The sequence below is a fragment of the Chiloscyllium plagiosum genome, unplaced genomic scaffold (genome assembly GCF_037043375.1).
Source record: "Chiloscyllium plagiosum isolate Xiang-an unplaced genomic scaffold, Cpla_swu_hap1 HiC_scaffold_7, whole genome shotgun sequence".
In the NCBI taxonomy this organism is placed as follows: Eukaryota; Metazoa; Chordata; class Chondrichthyes; order Orectolobiformes; family Hemiscylliidae; genus Chiloscyllium; species Chiloscyllium plagiosum.
This window is the reverse complement of record NW_028270145.1, coordinates 36504493-36512120: the sequence shown is the minus strand read 5'-3', so window position 1 is coordinate 36512120 and position 7628 is coordinate 36504493.

The window sequence follows — 7628 nt, the reverse complement described above, 5'->3', positions numbered from 1 at the left end:
AAAGCAGTATGAGCCAATAGAGTTAGGTTCCCACAGAGCCAAGGTTTTAGTTTAAACAATAGATCATAGAATAGTAGATTATTTAATTACTAAACTAGGGTCAGATGATATGGAGTCTGTGTGGGTGGAATGAGGAACCACAAAGGCAAAAAAATATAATGGGAGTTATGTACAGACTTCCTAACAGTGGTCAGAACCAGGGGTGTAAGATGTACCGGGAAATAGATAGGGCATGTCAGAAAGGCAAGGTCATGGTGATCATGGGGGACTTCAATATGCAGGTGGACTGGGTGAATAATGTTGCCGGTGGCTCCAAAGAAATGGAATTCATGGAATGCTCACAGGATGGCTTTCGGAACAGCTTGTGGTGGAGCCCACAAGGGAGTAGGCTATTCTGGACTTAGTGCTATGTTGTGAGCCAAACTTTATAAAAGATCTCAAAGTAAGGGAACACTTAGGAGGCAGTGATCATAATATGGTAGAATTCAGTCTGCAGTTTGACAGAGAGAAGGCAAAATCGGATGTAATGGTGTTACAGTGAAATGAGGTAATTACAGGGGCATGAGAGAATAACTGATGAAAATTGACTGGAAGCAGAGCCTAGTGGGGAAGACAGTAGAGCAACAATGGCAGGAATGTCTGGGTGTAGTTGTGGACACAGTTCATCTCAAAGAAAAGAAAGATTATTTGGGGGTGCAGTGGGGGGGGGAGGGGATTAGACAGCCATGGCTGACAAAGGAACTCAGGAAATGCATTACAGAAAAAGAGAGAGCCTATAAAGTGGCCAAAAGCACTGGGAAATAAGAAGATTGGGAAGACTACAAAAACAAACAGAGGATGACAAAGAGAGAAATAAGGCAGGAGAGAATCAAATACGAAGGTAGGCTGGTCAGTAATATCAGAAATGATAGTAAAAGTTTCTTTCAAGACATAAGAAACAAACGAGAGGCAAAAGTAGACATTTGGGCCGCTCCAAATTAATGCTGGAAGACTCGTGATGAGAGATAAGGAAATAGCCAAAGAACCTAACAAGTACTTTGCGTCAGTCTTCACAGTGGAAGACATGAGTAATATCCCAACAATTAAGGAGAGTCAAGGGGCAGAGTTGAGTATGGTAGCCATTACAAAAGAGAAAGTGATAGAAAAGCTAAAAGGCCTAAAAATTGTTCATCTTCTGGCCCCGATGGGCTACATCCTAGAGTTCTGAGGGGGTGGCTGAGGAAATAGCCGAGGCATTGGTTGTGATCTTTCAAAAGTCACTGGAGTTGGGGAAGTCCCAGATGATTGGAAATTCGCTGTTGTAACCCCCTTGGTCAAGAAATGATCAAGACAAAAGATGGAAAATTATAGGCCGATTAGCTTAACCTCGGTTGTTGGTAAAATTGTAGAATCATCGTTAAGGATGAGATTTCTAAATTCTTGGAAGTGCAGGGTCGGAATAGAATAAGTCAGCATGGATTTAGTAAGGGGAGGTTGTGCCTGACAAACCTGTTGGAATTCTTTGAAGAGGTAACAAGTAGGTTAGACCAGGGAAAGCCAGTGGATGTTATCCAACTAAACTTCCAAAAGGCCTTTGATAAGGTCCCTCACAGGAGGCTGCTGAGTAAGGTGAGGGCCCATGGTGTTCAAAGTGAGCTACTGGCATGGATTGAGGATTGGCTGTCTGACAGATGGCAGAGAGTTGGGATAAAAGGTTCTTTTTCGGAATGGCAGCCGGTGACAAGTGGTGTCCACAGGGTCCAGTATTGGGGCCGCAGCTGTTCACTTTATATAATAATGATCTGGATAAAGGGACTGGGAGCGTTCTGGTAAAGTTTGCCAATGATATGAAGTTAGGTGGACAGGTAGTACTGAGGAGGTGGAGAGGCTGCAGAAAGATTTAGATAGTTTAGGAGAGTGGTCCAGGAAATGGCTGATGAAATTCAATATGAGCAAATACGAGGTCTTGCAATTTGGAAAAAAGAATACAGACATGGACTATGTTTTAAACGGTGAGAAAATTCATAAAGCTAAAGTACAAAGGGGTCTGGGAGTGCTAGTCCAGGATTCTCTCAAGGTTAACTTGCAGGTTGAGTCCGTGATTAAGAAAGCGAATGTAATATTGTCATTTATCTCAAGAGGGTTGGAATACAAAAGCAGAGATGTGCTTCTGAGACTTTATAAAGCACTAATTAGGCACCATTTAGAATACTGTCCAATTTTGGGCCCCACACCTCAGGAAGGACGTACTGGCACTGGAGCATGTCCAGCGGAGATTCACACGGATGATCCCTGGAATGGTAGGCCTAACATACAATGAACAGCTGAGGATCCTGGGATTGTATTCATTAGAGTTTGGAAGGTTGAGGGGAGAGCTAATAGAAACTTACAAGATAATGCATGGCTTAGAAAAGGTGGATGCTGGGAAGTCATTTCTGTTAGACAGGGAGACTAGGACCTGTGGACACAGTCTTAGAATTAGCGGGGACCAATTTAGAATGGAAATGAGGAGACATTTCTTCAGCCAGAGAGTGGTGGGCCTGTGGAATTCATTGCCATGGAGTGCAGTGGAGGCCGGGACGATAAATGTCTTCAAGGCAGAGGTTGATAAGTTCTTGATCTCCAAGGAATTAAGGGCTATGGGGAGAGTACAGATAAGTGGAGTTGAAATGCCCATCAGCCATGTTTAAATGGCGGAGTGGACTCAATGGGCCGAATGTCTTTACTTCTATTCCTATGTCTTATGGCCTTAACTCAGCTAGTCAGTCTGTAACATTGCTGCTGAGCCTTCACAATGAAGAATATTGAAGCTCTTCAGCCAGAGGACATCCTGTGCACTTGCCACCATCAGTGGTTCCTCCAAGTGGTATTCAACATGGAGGACTTAGGGCTAGGAAGAGCTGAGGGGATGTGGTAGGTTAGTAATCAGGAAATTTCCTTGCCCAAGTGTGACCTGATACCAGGAGACTTCAGGAGGTCTGAAGTCAACATTGCAAATGCTCAGGCCAACTCCTTCCCAAGTGCATTCATTGTGCTGCCACCTCTAGTGTGCTTGTCATGATGGTGACACAGGATGGTGGTGATGGTGTCTGCAATGTTATCGGAAAGAAATAATTCCATGAGCATGATGATGGCTGCAGTTTTAACACCCAGATATTAATAAGATGCATTTTGCAGGGTTGATTCACCTATGTTTGGCGGTGTTGTTTGCAGGTGTTAGATTAATGCCAGATGATCTGTCTTGTTTTATTTCTTTTTTAAAAGGGCATTTAAGAGCCAAGCATACATTGGGTTTAAAATCCCATGTGGGCCATACTGAGTAAGGGTGGTGGATTTCTTTCCCTTATGGACATTGGTGAACCAATTGGGTTTTAATGACTATCGATAATAGTTTAATGGCTGCTATTAGATTAGCTTTTAATTCCAGATCATATTGAATTTCTGTTTCACCAGCTGCCTTGGAGGTATGTGAGTGCATTTCTGAAGAATTAGCCCGGATCTCTAATTTATCTGCCAGTGACAATACCACTGCGCCAGGTTTCCAAGTACTATCTTCCACAAGTTTGAGCACATTGTGGAAGTTATTATGGCAGTCATGTAGTTAACTTAGCGTTGCAATGTATTTTTTTTAATTTCAAAAATATACTTTATTCATATATATTTAATCTATACAATTGGACATGCCATCCTTCTGTAAACATTCCATTTCTTTGCGTATCGAAACAGGGTAATCATTCCTATTCACAGGTTGGTGCGATTACATTGAGCTGAGGCGCCCGCAGAGCCCAAATGACTGCGTGGGCCCCCTGTTCTTCTTAGGCAGGCAGATGTTAGACGGTGGTCTTTCCCCACCGCGCCTTGGCGGCAGCTGCCCCAACCTTCAGTGCGTCCCTCAACACGTAGTCCTGGACCTTGGAATGTGCCAGTCTGCAACACTCAGTCGGGGTCAACTCCTTCAGCTGGAAGATCAGCAGGTTTCGGACCACCCAGAGAGCGTCCTTCACCGAGTTGATGATCCTCCAGGCACAGTTGATGTTCATCTCGGTGTGCGTCCCGGGGAACAGGCTGTAGAGCACGGAGTCCCGCGTCACGTCGCTGCTCGGGACGAACCTCGACAAACACCACTGCATTCCTCTCCAGACTTCCTCTGCATAGGCACATTCCAGAAGGAGGTGTGTGACAGTCTCCTCCCCCCCGCAGCCACTTCGAGAGCAGCGTGCGGTGCGGCAAAGAGTCCGGGCGTGCATAAATGATCTCACAGGCAGAGCCCTTCTCACCACCAGCCAAGCCATGTCTTGGTGCTTGTTGGAAAGTTCTGGCGATGAGGCATTCTGCCAAATGGCTTTGACAGTCTGCTCAGAGAACTGCTCGACAGGATCTGCCCTCTCCTTTTCCCGAAGGGTCTCAAGGACACAACGTGCTGACCACTTCCTGATGGACTTGTGGTCAAAGGTGTTTTTCTTGATAAATTTCTCCACGAAGGACAGGTGGTACGGAACGGTCCAACTACTCGGAGCGTTCCGCGGCAGCGAGGCCAGGCCCATCCTTCGCAACACCGGGGACAGGTAGAACCTCAGTACGTAGTGACACTTGGTGTTTGCGTACCGGGGATCCACGCACAGCTTGATGCAGCCACACACAAAGGTGGCCATCAGGGTGAGGGTGGCATTGGGTGTGTTTTTTCCCCCATTGCACATTACATCTTTGTACATTACATCTCTTCGGACCCGGTCCATCTTTGATCTCCACACGAAGTGGAAGATGGCCCGGGTGACTGCGGCGGCACAGGTTCTGGAGATAGGCCAGACCTGTGCCACGTATAACAATACTGAGAGTACCTCACACCTGATGACCAGGTTTTTACCCGCGATGGAGAGCGACCGTTGCTCCCATCTGCCCAGTTTCTGTCTCACCTTCCTGATCCGCTCCTCCCAGGTCTTGGCGCACGCCCCAGCCCCCCCGAACCAAATACCCAGCACCTTCAGGTGGTCAGTCCTGACGGTGAAGGGGATAGAGGATTGGTCGGCCCAGTTCCCGAAGAGCATGGCTTCGCTCTTACCTCGGTTTATCTTGGCCCCCGAGGCCCGTTCGAACTGGTCACAGATGCACATGAGTCTGTGCACGGACAGCAGATCCGAGCAGAAAACGGCGACGTCATCCATGTACAGGGAGGCCTTAACCTGCAGACCCCCGCTGCCAGGAATAGTCACCCCTCTCAGGCTCGCATCTTTCCTGATGGACTCGGCAAATGGCTCTATGCAACACACAGACAAGGCAGGAGAGAGAGGGCAGCCCTGCCTGACTCCAGATCTGACTGGGAAGCTATCTGATTCCCACCCATTGATTGAGACTGCACTGACAATGTTGGTGTAGAGCGGTCTGATCCAATTGCAGATTCCCTCCCCAAAGCCCATTTTGGAGAGGACATCCCTCATATATGTATGCGATATCCTGTCAAAGGCTTTCTCCTGGTCCAGGCTGATCAGGCAGATGTCCACCCCCCTGTCCTGCACGTAGGTGATCGTATCCCTGAGGAGTGCGAGACTCTCAGCGATCTTCCTGCCCGGTACAGCACAGGTTTGGTCAGGGTGAATCACCGACCCCAGAGCAGACCTGACCCGGTTGGCGATGACCTTTGACAAGATTTTGTAGTCTGTGTTTAGCGTTGCAATGTATGCCCAGGATCATGTTACAGGACTCCAGTAACAGATAATGGTAGTGCATTGTGATAGGTTAGTTAAATTACTGGGAGATGAGCTAATGCTGAAGATATTGGTGTTATAATGTGATAGATGAACTGTGATAGAGGGAACCAATGTGGCAGACGATGATTAGTTTAGAAAGATAAAGCAAGCCAGCATGATTGGCTCTGGTAATGTTATCCGATAAGTGCAGGACCAACAAACTGGAGAACGAAGAAATCGCGGGGAGCCAGGAAAGACATTTTGCAAGATTAAAGTTTAATTTTGTGAAGGATTTTCTGCTTCTCCTGGTAATTATTTTATAGAACACTGAGTGATTCTTCCACCTGTGCCTTGGGATGTTTTATTACATGAAAGATAACTTTTGCTTCTATTGCTTTTGTTGTTCATATTCTAACTCATACAAAATATATCATCGCGCTTACAAGCTAATGTGAGGCTAGAAATCAAGAATAATTTGATTAGCGTTACAAAGTATTCAATGCAAAATATAGGTCAGCGGTTAAAATTTTAATTCGCCACACTCTGCAGTAAAAATAACCAAAAGCTTTATTTACCTCTTTCTGACCTAAGTTGTCACACTTTCCTGGCAGGTTTAATCTGGTCTGTCAATCTGATTGCCTGTCAGTTTTATCTGAGGTTTCACAATTCTTTGCTTTAAACAGCTTCTGTCTGTTTTTGTGTACAATTTGAAAAAAAAGCTTCCCTTCCCTTCCATCTTTTACCGGCTCAAGGAAATCTGGGATTCTCTTTAAAAGTCGTGGGTCAATTGAAAATTTCAAAACGGAGTTTCAGAGACTTTTATTAGGGTTTTAAAGGGTAGAGAACCATAGCTTGAAAATCGCATGAAAATATCTATAATCTAAGTTAGATGGGCTAAACATGTTTGATGGGCTCAGTGTCAAGTTCACAAATCGCCTCTATTCAAGACTGCAGTCAGCCACAAATTCTCAGAAAATATATTTGCAAATGGCTCAGTCTTTGCTAGTTTGCTACTCAGGTGAACAAGCTGTACGCCTAAAATGTAAATGAACCTGGTATTCCTGATGGTAGCATTAGTTCTGCGATCGAGAGAATCAGCCTGTCATTACTGCATTTGCAAATGCAGCAGGTGCCATGAAATTTTCACAATGACTCAGAGTTATGAAGATTATTTATAAATTCATTTCTAGAAACTGTAAGTCCAGACCATAGAAACCCACCCACTATGCGTCTGCTTTTAATGTGACTGCACCAAAATTTAACCTCACAGGTTCAGAAAATGAAATTATCAATGATGCCTGCATGTCTGGGTGACAACTTTCAAGTGCCAGATGCTCTGGGACTCTCATACTCAGAAATCCGATTCAACAAATTAGACAGTTTATATCAAAAAATTATAACTTTCTGGAACAAATTCAAACAAGACAAGATCCTTTCATCACAAAAAAAGTATATTTCTCTGGAACAAACCTGGGAACTATAAACCTTAATTGCAAACCTTCCCTCGAAACAAACACGCAGTCAAGTAACTTACATGTTAAATTGGATATACAGAGCATCATGGAGTGATTCTGAATAGCCAGGCTGGGCAGAGCAACAGTGAGGGCTATGAACGTGTACAACGTGCAGGAATGAATCCTCCACCAACATCATCTACTCTTAAAGTAGCATTGCCTCAGCTCTACGTACATGACTTGGCCTTAATTGCTTCAGTGTGGTATTCTGTTTTCATGCTGTTTGAGCTGTGCATATGAAAGCTTCAAACCAGAGGGAGAGCGACTGCTTATAATGGGCTACCAGGCTAGCTACCTTGAGCTACTTGGGAGCGAGCTGTCACTGTGGGCTGGGGGTGGGATTGTCAGGGACAATTTCATTTCCTCTTCAATTTGACACAAATTAATCCATGAAGGCGTTGGTTCAGAGTATTTGAAATCAACCACACCATGTGGACTGGAATCTCAGGGA